At 45.0% G+C, this 19490-nt stretch overlaps 1 protein-coding gene across 4 annotated transcripts in view; it reads right to left on the reverse strand.

The window, feature by feature from the left end:
* Nucleotides 1-7633, reverse strand: part of LOC110538614 (synaptotagmin-C) — a 51747-nt gene extending 44114 nt beyond the window's left edge. The window contains exon 1 of one of the 4 annotated variants that reach the window (XM_036938719.1): nt 7344-7633. The gene's annotated coding sequence lies outside the window, so the exon portion shown is untranslated. The other 3 variants (XM_036938715.1, XM_036938720.1, XM_036938717.1) reach the window with 3 other exon arrangements.
* Between the last annotated feature and the right edge of the window lie 11857 nt (nt 7634-19490).

Raw genomic sequence — 19490 nt, forward strand, 5'->3', positions numbered from 1 at the left:
TCTACTCTACTCTACCATCCTCTCCTCTACTCTACCATTCTCTCCTCTACTCTACCATCCTCTACTCTACCATCTTCTCCTCTACTCACCCATCCTCTACTCTACTCTACCATCCTCTCCTCTACTCTACCATCCTCTCCTCTACTCTACTCTACCATCCTCTCCTCTACTCTACCATCCTCTCCTCTACTCTACCATCCTCTCCTCTACTCTACCATCCTCTCCTCTACTCTACTCTACCATCCTCTCCTCTACTCTACCATCCTCTCCTCTACTCTACCATCCTCTACTCTACCATCCTCTCCTCTACTCTACCATCCTCTACTCTACTCAACCATCCTCTACTCTACCATCCTCTACTCTACTCTACCATCCTCTAATCTACCATCCTCTACTCTACTCTACCATCCTCTACTCTACCATCCTCTACTCTACTCTACCATCCTCTACTCTACCATCATCTACTCTACCATCCTCTCCTCTATTCTACCATCATCTCCTCTATTCTACCATCCTCTCCTCTACTCTACCATCCTCTACTCTACTCTACCATCCTCTACTCTACTCTACCATCCTCTACTCTACTCTACCATCTTCTCCTCTACTCTACCATCCTCTACTCTACTCAACCATCCTCTACTCTACTCTACCATCTTCTCCTCTACTCTACCATCCTCTACTCTACTCTACCATCCTCTACTCTACTCTTCTCTACCATCCTCTACTCTACTCTACCATCTTCTCCTCTACTCTACCATCCTCTACTCTACTCAACCATCCTCTACTCTACTCTACCATCCTCTACTCTACTCTACCATCCTCTACTCTACCATCCTCTACTCTACTCTACCATCCTCTACTCTACCATCCTCTACTCTACTCTACCATCCTCTACTCTACCATCCTCTACTCTACTCTACCATCATCTACTCTACCATCCTCTCCTCTATTCTACCATCATCTCCTCTATTCTACCATCCTCTCCTCTACTCTACCATCCTCTACTCTACTCTACCATCCTCTACTCTACCATCCTCTACTCTACTCTACCATCTTCTCCTCTACTCTACCATCCTCTACTCTACTCAACCATCCTCTACTCTACTCTACCATCTTCTCCTCTACTCTACCATCCTCTACTCTACTCTACCATCCTCTACTCTACTCTACTCTACCATCCTCTCCTCTACTCTACCATCCTCTCCTCTACTCTACCATCCTCTCCTCTACTTTACCATCCTCTACTCTACCATCCTCTCCTCTACTCTACCATCCTCTCCTCTACTCTACCATCCTCTACTCTACCATCCTCTCCTCTACTCTACTCAACCATCCTCTACTCTACCATCCTCTACTCTACTCAACCATCCTCTACTCTACCATCCTCTACTCTACTCTACCATCATCTACTCTACCATCCTCTCCTCTATTCTACCATCCTCTCCTCTATTCTACCATCCTCTCCTCTACTCTACCATCCTCTACTCTACTCTACCATCCTCTCCTCTACTCTACCATCCTCTCCTCTACTCTACCATCCTCTACTCTACTCTACCATCCTCTCCTCTACTCTACCATCCTCTACTCTACTCTACCATCCTCTCCTCTACTCTACCATCCTCTACTCTACCATCTTCTCCTCTACTCACCCATCCTCTACTCTACTCTACCATCCTCTCCTCTACTCTACCATTCTCTCCTCTACTCTACCATCCTCTACTCTACCATCTTCTCCTCTACTCACCCATCCTCTACTCTACTCTACCATCCTCTCCTCTACTCTACCATCCTCTCCTCTACTCTACTCTACCATCCTCTCCTCTACTCTACCATCCTCTCCTCTACTCTACCATCCTCTCCTCTACTCTACCATCCTCTCCTCTACTCTACTCTACCATCCTCTCCTCTACTCTACCATCCTCTCCTCTACTCTACCATCCTCTACTCTACCATCCTCTCCTCTACTCTACCATCCTCTACTCTACTCAACCATCCTCTACTCTACCATCCTCTACTCTACTCTACCATCCTCTAATCTACCATCCTCTACTCTACTCTACCATCCTCTACTCTACCATCCTCTACTCTACTCTACCATCCTCTACTCTACCATCCTCTACTCTACTCTACCATCATCTACTCTACCATCCTCTCCTCTATTCTACCATCATCTCCTCTATTCTACCATCCTCTCCTCTACTCTACCATCCTCTACTCTACTCTACCATCCTCTACTCTACTCTACCATCCTCTACTCTACTCTACCATCTTCTCCTCTACTCTACCATCCTCTACTCTACTCAACCATCCTCTACTCTACTCTACCATCTTCTCCTCTACTCTACCATCCTCTACTCTACTCTACCATCCTCTACTCTACTCTACTCTACCATCCTCTACTCTACTCTACCATCTTCTCCTCTACTCTACCATCCTCTACTCTACTCAACCATCCTCTACTCTACTCTACCATCCTCTACTCTACTCTACCATCCTCTCCTCTACTCTACCATCTTCTCCTCTACTCTACCATCCTCTACTCTACTCTACCATCCTCTACTCTACTCTACCATCCTCTACTCTACTCTACTCTACCATCCTCTACTCTACTCTACCATCTTCTCCTCTACTCTACCATCCTCTACTCTACTCAACCATCCTCTACTCTACTCTACCATCCTCTACTCTACTCTACCATCCTCTCCTCTACTCTACCATCCTCTACTCTACTCTACCATCCTCTCCTCTACTCTACCATCCTCTACTCTACCATCTTCTCCTCTACTCACCCATCCTCTACTCTACTCTACCATCCTCTCCTCTACTCTACCATTCTCTCCTCTACTCTACCATCCTCTACTCTACCATCTTCTCCTCTACTCACCCATCCTCTACTCTACTCTACCATCCTCTCCTCTACTCTACCATCCTCTCCTCTACTCTACTCTACCATCCTCTCCTCTACTCTACCATCCTCTCCTCTACTCTACCATCCTCTCCTCTACTCTACCATCCTCTCCTCTACTCTACTCTACCATCCTCTCCTCTACTCTACCATCCTCTCCTCTACTCTACCATCCTCTACTCTACCATCCTCTCCTCTACTCTACCATCCTCTACTCTACTCAACCATCCTCTACTCTACCATCCTCTACTCTACTCTACCATCCTCTAATCTACCATCCTCTACTCTACTCTACCATCCTCTACTCTACCATCCTCTACTCTACTCTACCATCCTCTACTCTACCATCCTCTACTCTACTCTACCATCATCTACTCTACCATCCTCTCCTCTATTCTACCATCATCTCCTCTATTCTACCATCCTCTCCTCTACTCTACCATCCTCTACTCTACTCTACCATCCTCTACTCTACTCTACCATCCTCTACTCTACTCTACCATCTTCTCCTCTACTCTACCATCCTCTACTCTACTCAACCATCCTCTACTCTACTCTACCATCTTCTCCTCTACTCTACCATCCTCTACTCTACTCTACCATCCTCTACTCTACTCTACTCTACCATCCTCTACTCTACTCTACCATCTTCTCCTCTACTCTACCATCCTCTACTCTACTCAACCATCCTCTACTCTACTCTACCATCCTCTACTCTACTCTACCATCCTCTCCTCTACTCTACCATCTTCTCCTCTACTCTACCATCCTCTACTCTACTCTACCATCCTCTACTCTACTCTACCATCCTCTACTCTACTCTACTCTACCATCCTCTACTCTACTCTACCATCTTCTCCTCTACTCTACCATCCTCTACTCTACTCAACCATCCTCTACTCTACTCTACCATCCTCTACTCTACTCTACCATCCTCTCCTCTACTCTACCATCCTCTACTCTACTCTACCATCCTCTACTCTACTCTACCATCCTCTACTCTACCATCCTCTCCTCTACTCTACCATCTTCTCCTCTACTCACCCATCCTCTACTCTACTCTACCATCCTCTCCTCTACTCTACCATTCTCTCCTCTACTCTACCATCCTCTACTCTACCATCTTCTCCTCTACTCACCCATCCTCTACTCTACTCTACCATCCTCTCCTCTACTCTACCATCCTCTCCTCTACTCTACTCTACCATCCTCTCCTCTACTCTACCATCCTCTCCTCTACTCTACCATCCTCTCCTCTACTCTACCATCCTCTCCTCTACTCTACTCTACCATCCTCTCCTCTACTCTACCATCCTCTACTCTACTCAACCATCCTCTACTCTACCATCCTCTCCTCTACTCTACCATCATCTACTCTACCATCCTCTCCTCTATTCTACCATCCTCTCCTCTATTCTACCATCCTCTCCTCTACTCTACCATCCTCTACTCTACTCTACCATCCTCTCCTCTACTCTACCATCCTCTCCTCTACTCTACCATCCTCTCCTCTACTCTACCATCCTCTACTCTACTCTACCATCCTCTCCTCTACTCTACCATCCTCTACTCTACTCTACCATCCTCTCCTCTACTCTACCATCCTCTACTCTACCATCTTCTCCTCTACTCACCCATCCTCTACTCTACTCTACCATCCTCTCCTCTACTCTACCATTCTCTCCTCTACTCTACCATCCTCTACTCTACCATCTTCTCCTCTACTCACCCATCCTCTACTCTACTCTACCATCCTCTCCTCTACTCTACCATTCTCTCCTCTACTCTACCATCCTCTACTCTACCATCTTCTCCTCTACTCTACCATCCTCTCCTCTACTCTACCATCCTCTCCTCTACTCTACCATCCTCTCCTCTACTCTACTCTACCATCCTCTCCTCTACTCTACCATCCTCTCCTCTACTCTACCATCCTCTCCTCTACTCTACCATCCTCTCCTCTACTCTACCATCCTCTACTCTACCATCCTCTCCTCTACTCTACCATCCTCTACTCTACTCAACCATCCTCTACTCTACCATCCTCTACTCTACTCTACCATCCTCTACTCTACCATCCTCTACTCTAATCTACCATCCTCTACTCTACTCTACCATCCTCTACTCTACCATCCTCTACTCTACTCTACCATCATCTACTCTACCATCCTCTCCTCTATTCTACCATCCTCTCCTCTATTCTACCATCCTCTCCTCTACTCTACCATCCTCTACTCTACTCTACCATCCTCTCCTCTACTCTACCATCCTCTCCTCTACTCTACCATCCTCTCCTCTACTCTACCATCCTCTCCTCTACTCTACCATCCTCTCTTCTACTCTACCATCCTCTCCTCTACTCTACCATCCTCTCCTCTACTCTACAATCCTCTCCTCTACTCTACCATCCTCTCCTCTACTCACCCATCCTCTACTCTACTCTACCATCCTCTACTCTACTCTACCATCCTCTACTCTACTCTACCATCCTCTCCTCTACTCACCCATCCTCTACTCTACTCTACCATCCTCTACTCTACTCTACCATCCTCTCCTCTAGTCTACCATCCTCTCCTCTACTCTACCATCCTCTCCTCTACTCTACCATCCTCTCCTCTACTCTACCATCCTCTTTTCTACTCTACCATCCTCTCCTCTACTCTACCATCCTCTCCTCTCCTCTACCATCCTCTCCTCAGTTCTGTGCTGTCTGTTCTACTGTATTCCATGGACTTGTGTTATAAGCGCACTATCACTTCCGACCTCAAGACTCATCCTTTAAAACATGAAGTCACTGGATGCAGGGCCCTCCGTGACTCACACAGAGGTCATGACCTTTTCTCACTAGCACTGGCATGGACCTTTGCATCACTTCCTACCTATCGAGGCCAGTGCATCACAGCGTCATGTCTGTCTGGGCCAATATCATCTGTGCTCTCTGCTCATCCAACTGTGTCAAACTGATGCACTAGGCTAAATAGATACTACCAAATACCTTTACCGCTACAAAAGAGGACTGCTTCCTGTATTTGGCTGTGAGATGGCACTAGAAATACAAGGCCAAGATTGAAGACCTTGTATTAATGTCTATTGACTAAAGGTAATAGCTTTGCTGCCTGCGACTCAGCCTTTAGGTTACTCCAGGCTGGCCTGTAACAGCCCATAGGCAAGCTTTTAGTACAACTATCCGACGTTGGAGGTTTCAATATTCTGTTTATGTCCCTACATCACACACACACACACACACACACACACACACACACACACACACACACACACACACACACACACACACACACACTGAAGTCTGCTGTGCTGCATGCAGGGCTCTCTGCTGCTTCAGGCCTGCTCCCGCGAGTGTCTAAATTATCTATATCGTCACACAGGAAACACAGCGCGAGCACCAAGCTGAGCGAGAGGCCAGTGAGGAACCCTGGGATACTGGTTCCGCTCTCTTCCTGTGCAGACTAGAGCCGGTGGAAGAAGCTGCACATCCATATATGCAGAGCAGTTCACTGGTCCAATACTAAGATGGCAACATTCTCACCACCCACACAGTGCACGTGGATAGCCCTCGCTTCATACTTCACTTACATTTACGTCAAAGTCAGTGAGCCATCGAGACTATCCTTATGACTTTGGTTACATATGAGCATATTCATATTTGCATAATTATGGAAGTCTATCTCATAAAGCCAGAGCCACTGTGCCTTTGATGGGGGGAGAGGGGAGAAGGGAGAGGAGAGAGGGGTGGGGTGGGTGGAGGGGAATAACACTCGTTTCAGCTCCTACATGTTTCCCCTGTCTTACTCATGCTGTGTGTGTGTGTGTGTGTGTGTGTGTGTGTGTGTGTGTGTGTGTGTGTGTGTGTGTGTGTGTGTGTGTGCGTGTTTCGCCCTATACACCTATACATGCATTCAAAAGTTGGATTTATCTGAGAGCAATGGCTTACATCCCGACAGACATATAAACCCACATACATGCTATGCACACTGCACACTTGTGCGAGAGATAACCTACAGTGTAGGCTACATAGGCTACTATATGCATGCCATAACGCTCGAACCAATGGGCTATACATTAAATTAGAATAGATTACATTCGCACATCACTGCACAAAATATGCATAAAATGTATATTTGAACCGGACAGACATACAGTCAGTTAGGTGGCACATAGCTACAGTATAGATAGACTATAACACTTAAGATCACACAGGATATTATGGTGAGTAGCCGAACCTATATAACGACATATAGGCGTGTATTAATATGACAAAAATGAAATATCATCAAACCTCTATGTTGTATCCGAAACTGCTCCCTCTCCTACCTGCCCTTTTCATCTAAACACCAGCCTATTTTTTCAGATGCGACGCGTTAAAAATCAACATTCCGCCCTCTACCCCAAGACAGGAAAATGGGTTCAAATACTGCACCTGGGATTGAAGAATAAGGCGGAGGGGTAGACTGAGAGGGAGAAATGAACAATATGGTATCTCTCCGCTCCCCTCTCATTCTTTCCTATTTTCTTGTCTTGGAATGTGTTTTCTGTCTTCTCACCCTGTTTTTTTCTTTGTATTTCACTCTCCCCTCCCTCCCTCTCTTCCCCTGTGCTCGGAATACTAAACGGGCTTCTCCGCTCGCTGACTGTATAGCGCTACCCGTGCTAAAGACATACTGATGTATATGTGTGGTAGAGAGGGGAGACAGAGCCGAGCAGAGCCCGGGGATGGGAGGGGACGGTAGAGGCAGTGTGTGAGGAGGAGAGGGGGTGTTGCTGGAGGCGAGGAGACGCGTGGTGCGATAGGGACAGACCACTGTGTCTCGGCCCACCGCCAAAGGGACACGGCGTATGTGCCATGGTGTCCGGACGAGTGATAGCGCGCAGCACCTCGTTGGGATCAAATCATGGTTTCGTGATAATATAATTTCCCTTCGTGTGTGTACTGTAGGCATATCTAACGATGTGACAAAACACCAACACCAAAATAATTGAAAACTGCAGCAATGTTGGCAACTGTAGTGGGAAGCATTCCATTGTAGCCTATATGTGGCGTTGCTAATCTTTGTCAACCCGAGCCAGCCCATGAGATTTTACTAGAATGAGTTTAGACATCGCATAATTTGAGGCTGTGAGTGACTACGCCTCACGACGTAGGCTACCGGGCATTTCAAGTTCTGTAGTAAGTCAAGTCATCTCTCTCATCTGCAAGTTATTCATGGTAGGCTTATTACTGGGTTACTACCTACCGTGTTAAGTGTAGGCTGCATTGTATTTATGATTACCCTTTCCTCTTGATTTCATTTACAGTTGCAAATGTGTTTACTGTAGAAAATTACAACTGCCATGTCCTTTGGCTGGACTAGGCCGTAGAAGCTGCCTAGATGGCAATGCCTGCTGTCTCAAATAAATGTATCTACACATTATTTATACAGGTAGTTGAAATATAGTGTAGGCCAGGCTATATAAGGTCTGCTTTCCTCTAGGATGGCCCAGCCCACGGTCCAAATAGGGATTTTAAGCACTTCTCAGCATTTCAAGCTATCAAGGGTCATAAGGTTTTTTTAGGTCAAATAATCAGAATACTCAGCCAGGAGCCATGCATGGCTGATGGACTGAAGGTACAGGAGCCATGCATGGCTGATGGACTGAAGGTACAGGAGCCATGCATGGCTGATGGACTGAAGGTACAGGAGCCATGCATGGCTGATGGACTGAAGGTACAGGAGCCATGCATGGCTGATGGACTGAAGGTACAGGAGCCATGCATGGCTGATGGACTGAAGGTACAGGAGCCATGCATGGCTGATGGACTGAAGGTACATGCCAACTTCTTGGGCTGACATGAGATATGATGCTGTATGACTTTATGTAGATACACCTCAATGAGAATGGTTGTTTTTGGGACAAGAGACTTTGGCTTGACTAACACTGATAATGATAACCCTCTTTGATCACTATAGCTGAAAATAGCTGAGTAATAGCATATTACTGGCAATACTGATATCTATGTTATGTACAGTAAATATTCTAGTATTAACAGGGCAATTCTCAAATTTCTACCATAATTATATGTGTGGAATTAATACTCCCAAGTGATCACAGACCGTCATAATAAGTCATAATTACTTCTCTCCTGATCATCTGATCCCAGACAGTCATAATAAGTCATAATTACTTCCCTCCTGATCATCTGGTCCCAGACAGTCATAATAAGTCATAATTACTTCTCTCCTGATCATCTGATCCCAGACAGTCATAATAAGTCATAATTACTTCTCTCCTGATCATCTGGTCCCAGACAGTCATAATAAGTCATAATTACTTCTCTCCTGATCATCTGGTCCCAGACAGTCATAATAAGTCATAATTACTTCTCTCCTGATCATCTGGTCCCAGACAGTCATAATAAGTCATAATTACTTCTCTCCTGATCATCTGGTCCCAGACAGTCATAATAAGTCATAATTACTTCTCTCCTGATCATCTGGTCCCAGACAGTCATAATAAGTCATAATTACTTCTCTCCTGATCATCTGATCCCAGACAGTCATAATAAGTCATAATTACTTCTCTCCTGATCATCTGATCCCAGACAGTCATAATAAGTCATAATTACTTCTCTCCTGATCATCTGATCACATAGAGGAAAAGAGGGTGATGGTGGACAGAGAGAGAGAGTGTCCGAGTGGAGAACCCCCAGAGCGAGGGATGACTGATGTATAAATGACGGTAAACAGCTGCCTCTGTTAACTGTCACTGCAGAGCACAGAGCGAGAGAGAGGCTGAGAGAGGATGAAAGAGGACAGGGATGATACAGTGCGAGAGAGGGGAGGAGAGAGACAGGTCAGAAACAGACAGAGTGGATATAAAAGTAAGATAGGAAGAGGACAAGTAGAGTAGAAGAGAGGCAAATGGGATTGAGATGAGAGAAACTAAAAGCCTGGCCTACAGCAGCAGCCACTGTCCAAACTGAGACTGTGTCACTTTTAGAACAAGCACTGACATGACACTTATCTTCCCCTTTAAGAGCACACGCACACAAACACACACTTACCATGAAATACTGGCCTTATTGATCGCACACCCACACATATACACTCGTCTTTAAGGATCTATCCTGTTAATTCCTTTTCTCAAGATCTGTTTATTGACATATTCAAGATTTGGGAGGGATCTGTCATGTTGATCCTTGACCCTGTCCCCTTGACCCTAGATGGTGTGTGACCCCAGCTGACTACAGGTCAGACATGCCACCATATAAAGAGATAAGAGAGAGGGAGATAGGAGAGAGGGAGAGTCCTCACCAACCTTTGAGTCTGTGTTCGTGTAGTAACTGCTCTGCATTTACTTTTAGTGTGACATTTAATTAGCAGCTTGTTTTTATGTATTTGCCCTCTCTTACCAAAAGTCTCTATTCATCTTTCATCCCTTCATTTTCATATGTTACCATGACTACCATCTCTCAGGGCGAGTCGCCCACACCTCTCTTTCTCCTTCCCTTGCTTTTCATTTCCTTGATGTGACTCCCCCCTCTGCCTCCTACTCCCTTTCCCTCTATTCTGTTCTCTCTCTTTAGTCGTCAACCCCCTTTACTCTCTCTCTCCCTGTTTATCTTCTTACTCTGCCTCTTTCTTCCTTCATCCTTCCATTCTATCCATCTCTGTCCCTGGTCTTTACTTTCTCATTCCTTCATGTCATTAGAAGCCATGTGTCATCATCAAAGTCACATTACAAATATAGATGTACATTTTCAAATGAAGGTGTTAAATGGAAGGAAACGTAAATGACCTGTCCCTGACAGACGTGTCCCTGACAGACCTGTCCCTGACAGACCTGTCCCTGACAGACGTGTCCCTGACAGACCTGTCCCTGACAGACGTGTCCCTGACAGACCTGTCCCTGACAGATGTGTCCCTGACAGATGTGTCCCTGACAGACGTGTCCCTGACAGACCTGTCCCTGACAGACCTGTCCCTGACAGACGTGTCCCTGACAGACCTGTCCCTGACAGACCTGTCCCTGACAGACGTGTCCCTGACAGACCTGTCCCTGACAGACCTGTCCCTGACAGACGTGTCCCTGACAGTCGTGTCCCTGACAGATGTGTCCCTGACAGATGTGTCCCTGACAGACGTGTCCCTGACAGACCTGTCCCTGACAGACCTGTCCCTGACAGATGTGTCCCTGACAGACGTGTCCCTGACAGACCTGTCCCTCACAGACGTGTCCCTGACAGACGTGTCCCTGACAGACCTGTCCCTGACAGACGTGTCCCTGACAGACCTGTCCCTGACAGACGTGTCCCTGACAGACGTGTCCCTGACAGACGTGTCCCTGACAGACCTGTCCCTGACAGACGTGTCCCTGACAGACGTGTCCCTGACAGACCTGTCCCTGACAGACGTGTCCCTGACAGACGTGTCCCTGACAGACGTGTCCCTGACAGACGTGTCCCTGACAGATGTGTCCCTGACAGACGTGTCCCTGACAGACCTGTCCCTGACAGATGTGTCCCTGACAGATGTGTCCCTGACAGACGTGTCCCTGACAGACGTGTCCCTGACAGACCTGTCCCTGACAGTCGTGTCCCTGACAGACGTGTCCCTGACAGACCTGTCCCTGACAGATGTGTCCCTGACAGACGTGTCCCTGACAGACGTGTCCCTGACAGTCGTGTCCCTGACAGACGTGTCCCTGACAGAAGTGTCCCTGACAGACGTGTCCCTGACAGACGTGTCCCTGACAGTCGTGTCCCTGACAGAAGTGTCCCTGACAGTCGTGTCCCTGACAGACGTGTCCCTGACAGTCGTGTCCCTGACAGAAGTGTCCCTGACAGACGTGTCCCTGACAGACGTGTCCCTGACAGACGTGTCCCTGACAGTCGTGTCCCTGACAGACGTGTCCCTGACAGTCGTGTCCCTGACAGACGTGTCCCTGACAGTCGTGTCCCTGACAGAAGTGTCCCTGACAGACGTGTCCCTGACAGACGTGTCCCTGACAGACGTGTCCCTGACAGAAGTGTCCCTGACAGTCGTGTCCCTGACAGATGTGTCCCTGACAGACGTGTCCCTGACAGACGTGTCCCTAACAGACGTGTTTGAAGACTGGCAAGAGAGAGGCCAGTGAATCTCTATGACAAGTCCTTAGGACAGAACAGACTCCTAACTTGTAATTTAGCACATTCCAAACCAATGCCCAAACCTCATTATCACACTCATTATCGTAGGTTCAAATTCCTGGATGTTTGCATGTGTGAGTGAGTGTGTGCCTGGGCACATGTGCGTGTGGTGAGACGCGTGTGTGTGTGTCTGTGAGATTGTGTAATCAAAATCATATTTCTCTACACGCACGTCTCATCCCCTGGAGACACTCACAGTAGCAGTGGCAGCAGCAGTCTTTCTGTTGATAGAGGCGTTTTTCCTCCACGGTGATACAGTATGCTCTGTATATCACGTCACTTTGGCTAAACTGCTCCGCTGTTGAGATGTCCGTTTTAAAGCTTGATGCACTCTTTCTGTATGGATTTGGCTGCCATGCCAGTAAAGCACTCTGCTCTGAGAAAGGAATTAACCTCCAGAGGTTTTTCTAAAACAGATTAAAGGGGAGACTGAGGGCAACTGAAACAAACAGACTCTGACAAAATGCCAACAGGGTAGGGGGAGGGAACGGAAGACAGGGAATATGGGTGCGTGTGCGCGTGTGTGTTTTTGTCTATGAGAGGTGTGATGTGGCTTTGTGTGGCTATGTGGAGGAAGAGAGACAGAATGAAAGACGGGGAATTGGCGGACTGGGAATAAAACACTCAGAGAGAGAGAAAGAGAGAGAGAGAGAAAGAGGAGGATTTGTTGCTGTTTTAAATGTTTGGTTACTCAAGCTAATGAGCAGCAATTAGACAGCAGCCAATTAACTCTGACCAGCAGACTGAAACGAGGAGCACAGGGACATGAAGAGAGAGAGAGAGAGAGAGAGAGAGAGAGAGAGAGAGAGAGAGAGAGAGAGAGAGAGAGAGAGAGAGAGAGAGAGAGAGAGAGAGAGAGAGAGAGGAAGAGAGAGAGAGGGAGAGAGAGCGAGAGAGAGAGAGAGAGAGAGAGGAAGAGAGAGAGAGCGAGAGAGGGAGAGAGAGAGAGAGAGAGAGGGGGAGAGAGAGCGAGAGAGAGAGAGAGAGGAAGAGAGAGAGAGGGAGAGAGAGTGAGAGAGAGAGAGAGAGAGGAAGAGAGAGAGAGAGAGAGAGGAAGAGAGAGAGAGAGAGAGAGAGAGAGGGAGACAGAGATTTTGAGAGTTCCAAATTGAGCAGCTGCTGAATTGTTTACATGTTGCTAAGCAGTTGCTAGGGACTCTCCTGGAAGAAGCTAGCTAGCTTACAAAGAATAACAAAAAAATATATATCTAGTTAACAGAAGAAAGGAAGACAAAATAAGGACAAAATAAGGACAGAAGAAAAAGGAAAAGAAAAAAGGACAACAAAGTGAAACAGTCCTCTGAAGAAACAAGAGAGCATTATACAAGAAACAGCACTTCTATTGCAACATTGTAGCCAACATCACCAGCGTTGCTATGGAAATTGTTTACCCACCAGACATCCAAACAGAGAAAGCTAAGAAAAGTTTCAAAGGTTTGTTGATGGGACAGAACCATGAATGCCTGTTTGCAGATCTTACCAGTTACAAAACAAGAGCAAATTTAATTTTTAATACCAATCGAGGGAACATATGGAAAAAGGTTATTTGCAACCATTTCCCTTTCTCAAAAAAGAGGGGCATCAGCCAAGGATGTCAGATCAGCATTTTTGAAGAAGCTGACCAGAGCAACACATATCAAACAGTAAACTTATATAATAATGGAACTGTATTGATACAAGGCAATGATTCAAGCCTCCAGGCTTTTGAGAATAGGTTTGCTACCCTAAAAGAAGACGCTGACATCATCTCAGAAAATGAGGAAAAAGTCAAGGAGGGAGATGGAGAAAAGCAGACCCCAATGGTCTCTGTGACCCAGCAGGAAGCCCTCAACGTCCCTTTACCTACCTCACCTGCAGCAGACAGAGTCAAGGACATGACAATTTCAATAAGAACACCTGCTATGCAACGTTTCCACAACACCCTCTCTCTAGTCGAAGCAGAGGTCATAGAACTCAGAGAGAAGAAGCTTCAAGAGGAGGACACTGTCCAGAAACTCAAAGAAGAGATGAAACAGTTCAGGGAGGAGAGCAGAGCATCCATAGCTAAATTAGAAAGCAGAATGGACAAGCTGAGTCAGACAAATGATGACCTCAGAGACCATCTGAGCACAACTAGAAAGGAGCTCGAACAAAAAGAGAGGTACATTGACACCCTCAACCGGCAGAGAGTCATTGTGTCCTCTGCATCTAGAAAACATGTCCACCAGCTTGGTACAACACAAGCAGAACCTGAGACCAGCATGGCCTCCACTACACAGCCGGATGACACTGCACCAGCCTACCAGTCTGCTCCAGCCCAGGTCAACCTACCAGCCTCTCAGTCTGCTCCAGCCCAGGTCAACCTACCAGCCTCCCAGTCTGCTCCAGCCCAGGTCAGAATACCAGCCTCCCAGTCTGCTCCAGCCCAGGTTAACCTACCAGCCTCCCAGTCTGCTCCAGCCCAGGTCAACCTACCAGCCTCCCAGTCTGCTCCAGCCCAGGTCAGAATACCAGCCTCCCAGTCTGCTCCAGCCCAGGTTAACCTACCAGCCTCCCAGTCTGCTCCAGCCCAGGTCAGAATACCAGCCTCCCAGTCTGCTCCACCCAGACAATCACCCACAACTGCAATTCTAATTGATTCAAATGGGAAGTTCTTAGTCCAGGAAAGATTATTCCCTAGACACCAGGTGTATAAGTTCTGGTGTCCTACAACTGAGAGTGCAATGCAGCTACTCAGTCAGACCAGGATTGACACCCCTGACAACATCATCATCCACACTGGCACAAACGACCTTCATGCCAAAGGTGAAAATGTATCTGGGGCAGTGAGAAGAGTGGCAGAACGGGCACAGGCTATGTTCCCAACAACCAATATAGTTGTGTCCACCCTCCTACCAAGAAAAGACTTCCCAGAAAAGTTGATCGACAAAATAAATCAACAGATCACTGTGGACTGTGACTCACTGCTCAACGTCAGAACGGCTCACCACCCCACTCTGACATGTCAACACTTATATGATAATATACATCTTGATCAGGACAGTATCAGAACCTTTGCCAAGGACCTAAAAGATGCAACACTTGGCAGGGACCCACACACCCATCACCCCAGCAACAAAGGTCCCCCGCCCCACCTTCTGAAACAACAGTACCTCCACCATCCCGAGGAGAAAAGAGCCAGACATGGCTTATTACAGCACAGCTCTACTAGACCAGGCCCAACACAGCACAGCTCTACTAGACCAGGCCCAACACAGCACAGCTCTACTAGACCCGGCACATCACAACACAGCTCTACTAGACCTGGCCCATCACAACAAAGCTCTACTAGACCTGGCCCATCACAACACAGCTCTACTAGACCTGGCCCATCACAACACAGCTCTACTAGACATGGCCCATCACAACAAAGCTCTACTAGACCCGGCCCATCACAACACAGCTCTACTAGACCCGGCCCATCACAACACAGCTCTACTAGACCCGGCCCATCACAACGCAGCTCTACTAGACCCGGCCCATCACAACACAGCTCTACTAGACCCAGCCCATCACAACACAGCTCTGACCACTACTCCAGGGTCGGTCAGAACACTGCCCTTCAGGGAAGTAGACCACATGATGCAGTCCACACCATGTATCAATTAGATCGTCAGCCTACATATGCTGAGGTAACCTCTGGCAGAAGACCCCTAGAACAATCAGAGATAGGAGAGGTGCGCCAACTACTGCAACTAATATGCAGACTACTGAGCTAGACAGTCCCTTTAATTCACACACGCGCACACACACACACACAAACACACAGGGTTGCAGATTGCACATAACATAAGTACAATGCAATCTTATTCCATTCTTATTCATTTGTTTACAAATATTCCTAAATGTATTGACACCGGTATTATAATAATTATTATATGTAATGGTGTGTGTGTGTGTGTGTGTGTGTGTGCGCGTGTGTGTGTATGTATGTATGTGTGTATATGTGTATGTGCATGTATGTGTGTATATATATATATATATATATGTATGTATGTGTATGTGTATATGTATGTATATATATATGTATGTATGTATGTGTGTGTGTATGTGTGTGTGTGTGTGTGTGTGTATGTATATATGTATATATATATGTATACGTATGTATATATATGTATATGTGTATATATGTATGTATATATATGTATGTGTGTATATATGTATGTATATATATGTATATATACATATTTTATTTTTTTTGTTTTTTTTCGATGTACTTTACTCAAACCAGTGAATATCACTTATTATAAATGAGATCATTAACTATCAGCTCTTGGAATATCCAGGGCCTATACTCTTCACATTTTGGTTATAAAACAACAAATCCAGAATTGATTAAAAACATCAAGGGACAGGACATCATAATCCTACTGGAAACATGGTGTCGTGGAGACATAGATACTCAGTGTCCCTCAGGCTATAGAGAAAGTTTACTACCATCAATCAAACATAAAAATGTTAAACGGGGCCGAGACTCAGGTGGAATCATCATTTGGCATAAGCAGGACTTAGCACTGAATGAAATGAAAAAAGGTACCACTCACATTTGGCTAAAACTTAACAAAGGTACAATCTATTGTGACAATGATGTATACATATGTGCAGCTTATGCTCCTCCTTCAGATTCATCATATTATGATGATCAGTTTTTTGACAATCTCCAGACAGAAATCATTACATTTCAGGCGCAGGGTAAAGTGCTTCTTTGTGGAGATTTCAATGCAAGAACAGGTTCTGAGCCTGACTACACTGATGCGGGAGGTAACCACCACATATTTGGACACCCCTCCTTGTACAGTAGCCCTATTATAAATAATAGAAACAGTCCTGACCAAATACTGAACAAAAATGGAAAAGAGTTAGTACATCTCTGTCGAGCCTTAGGCCTGTACATGCTTAATGGTAGAATCAGAGGGGACTCTTTAGGTCAGTTTACTTACTGCTCAGCTCTTGGGACAAGTGTAGTCGATTATGCCATCACTGACATTGACCCCTCCTCCATTAGTGCATTCACTGTCAGACCACAGACACCATTGTCAGATCACAGTCAGATCAACGTGTTTCTGAAGAAATTAACCGGCAATATTCATTCAAAAAAACAGCCCAATAAACTTTACAACATAAACCAATCGTTCAGATGGGCTCCAAACAGTGCAGAGGCATTCATTGAAACATTGAACTCAAATGAAATGATGAACTCTATACAGTTTTTCAATAACTCACAGTACCAAAACAATAAAGATGGTGTCAATTCAGCTACCCAAAACATCAACTGCATATTCCAAAAAGCAGCATCGAAAGCAAATTTGAGAAAACCAAAGCAATGCAACATCAGAAGCAAAAATCAAAATGTTTCTGACAAATGGTTTGATAATGAATGTAAAACAATTAGAAAACACCTAAGACAAATGTCAAACAAAAAACATAAGCAGCAAAACAACCCAGAGCTACGATATGAATACTTTGAAACTCTGAAACAGTATAAACAAACACTGAAATGCAAGAAATTGAATTATACCAACAAGACACTTGATGAAATTGAAAACGCAATTGACCAAAATCAGTTCTGGGACATGTGGAACAATTTAAGCACAACAAAGCCACAAGAATTAGCCATACAAGATGTAGGAATTTGGAAAACTTACTTTGATAATCTATACAAAAACATCCCACAAAAAGACTTAAACCAGAACCAATTAGAAATTAAAGAAAAATTGAACATCCTGGAATCAGTCATTAAAAACAACCAAAATCCATTAGATTACCCAATAACCCAACAAGAACTAAATGAAAAGCTAAAATCTATTAAATCAAAAAAGGCTTGTGGTGTAGACAACATCAGAAATGAAATGCTGAAAAACAGCACACCTGAGTTGCAAAATGCTGTGCTTAAATTGTTCAACATGGTTTTAACTTCTGGCTGCTTCCCTGATGTCTGGAACCAGGGGCTCATCTCCCCTATCCACAAAAGTGGAGACAAATCAGACCCCAATAATTACAGGGGAATTTGCGTCAACAGTAACTTGGGAAAGATTTTCTGTAGCATTTTGAATTCAAGAATTCAAACCTTTCTTCAAGAAAAAAATGTAATAAGTAAATGTCAAATTGGCTTTCTCCCTAACCATCGCACTACTGACCATATATACACCTTACACACACTAATTAATAAACACGTCCACCAAAAAAAAGAGGGCAAAATCTTTGCTTGCTTTATTGACTTTAAAAAAGCATTTGATTCGATTTGGCACGAAGGGCTATTCTACAAAATTCTACAAAGTGGGCTTGGTGGTAAGGTGTATGACTTAATAAAATGTATGTACACAGAAAACAAGTGTGCAATAAAAATCAAAAACCAAAGAACAGAATTTTTTTCACAATGTCGAGGTGTGAGACAAGGCTGCAATTTGAGTCCAAATCTTTTCAACATTTATATCAATGAATTAGCAGACATGTTGGACCAATCTCCAGCCCCAGGACTCACACTATTTGACACAGAGGTGAAATACCTGCTATATGCTGATGACTTGGTACTTCTATCACCAACCAAAGAAGGTCTTCAACAAAACATTAATATTCTGGAGCAATATTGCCATAATTGGGCCCTGGCAGTAAATTTCCAAAAAACTAAAATCATGATTTTCCAAAAAAAACCCAGATGTCAGAAACAAAAATGTAAATTCACCCTGAACAACACCTTAATTGAACACACAAAAAATTACACCTACCTTGGTCTGACCATATCTGCATCGGGAAACTTTAATATGGCAGTGAAGGCACTCAAAGAAAAAGCCCGCAGAGCAATGTATGCAATAAAAATGAAATTATTCAAAATCAACATCCCAATTAGAATTTGGACTAAAATATTTGACAGTGTAATCCTACCAATAGCACTTTATGGAAGTGAGGTTTGGGGGCCACTCAATAAACTGGATTTTAAAATGTGGGACAAACATCCAATTGAAACCCTACATGCAGAATTCTGTCGGAAAATTCTACAAGTCCAGAGAAATACACCAACTAATGCATGTAGGGCAGAATTGGGCCGTTTTCCAGTAATAATGAAAATACAGAAAAGATCATTAAAATTTTGGCTACATCTAAATTCAAGTCCAAATTCGAGTCTGCAATTTAAAGCACTTCAAGCCCAAGAGCTGAGCCCAGAAACGAGCCCTCTCAGTCAGCTGGTGTTGGACCTCACCAACCAAGCTGACACCAGCACTGCTTCAAAAGAAAGAATTCCAATAAACAAAATCATGAACCAATCAAAGGAATCATACTTACAATACTGGAAAAACGAAACAAAATCCCAAAGCCGACTAAATTGCTATCTGACCCTAAACAGAGAATATGAATTGGCTGATTATCTCTACTCTGTCAGAGATA

The sequence above is a fragment of the Oncorhynchus mykiss genome, chromosome 12, assembly GCF_013265735.2.
Source record: "Oncorhynchus mykiss isolate Arlee chromosome 12, USDA_OmykA_1.1, whole genome shotgun sequence".
Classification (NCBI taxonomy): domain Eukaryota; kingdom Metazoa; phylum Chordata; class Actinopteri; order Salmoniformes; family Salmonidae; genus Oncorhynchus; species Oncorhynchus mykiss.